We start from the raw sequence: 1,097 nt of genomic DNA on the forward strand, positions 1-1,097 counted from the left end.
CCTCCCTCCCTCCCTCCCTTCCTTCCTTCCTTGCTTGCTTCTTCTCTCTTCTGGTTTCATTTCTTTTAAGACTTTCCCCTATCTAGCCCTGGCTGGCCTGGAACGCACTATGTAGTCTCAAGGCTGGCCTTGAACATGCAGCAATCCTCTTGTATGCCGGGATCACTGGTGTGTACCACTATGCCTGGCTTCCTGTTCACCTTTCGACAACAGTGTTTACTGTCAGTTGTTCTGTCCTTGTCTGTTCTGTTTACTGATGGTTCTAATAAATATTTTAGTTAGACCTCTGTGCCACTCCTGTCCCAAGAGAAACAAACAGAGTCCTCATAACTTCTTACTGAGTGAAGAGCCTGAAAATTAGCTTTGCTTCCCCCTTCAGTAACTTTTCACTTTACATCCACCTATTATCCTGTCCTGGTTTTCTGTAGGATACTTTCTATCATATCAGTGATACCAACCTGTTTTTCTAGAATTGTGGTTTAAACAACATGTTGGGACTGGAGAGATGGCTCAGTCAGTGATGAAGAGCCTGGTTGCTCTTCTCAAGGTTTGGGGTTCAATACCCAGCATTCAAGAGGTGGCTCACACTCATGTGTAACTTCAGTTCCAGGGGACCCAACACCTGCTGCAGGCACAGTATGCACGAGGTGCACAGACATGAATGTAGCAAATCACACATACGCATAGAAAGAAAATAATAAACCCTTAAAAAAAACTGTCAGTTTTGTTGTTGTTTAAATTTTGTTTGTTTGGGTTTTTTTATTTTCTTTTTCTCTCTTTCTCTCTTTCTTTTTGGAGACAGCCCTCCCTCACCTCCGCCCCTCTCCAATTGTGGCTGTTCTGGAACTCACTATGTAGACCAGCCTGGCTTCAAACTCAGAGATCCTCCTGCCTCTGCCTCCTGAGTGCTGGAATTAATGGAACATGCTTCTACTCCCACCTAAGATTTCTTTCTTTCTTTCATTCTTTTTCTTTCTTTCTTTCTTTCTTTCTTTCTTTCTTTCTTTCTTTCTTTCTTTCTTTCTTTCTTTCTTTTTGGTTTTTGGATTTTCGAGATAGGGTTTCTCTGTATAGCCCTGGCTGTCCTGGAACTCACT

This window comes from Mus pahari, chromosome 3 (genome assembly GCF_900095145.1).
Source record: "Mus pahari chromosome 3, PAHARI_EIJ_v1.1, whole genome shotgun sequence".
NCBI lineage: Eukaryota > Metazoa > Chordata > Mammalia > Rodentia > Muridae > Mus > Mus pahari.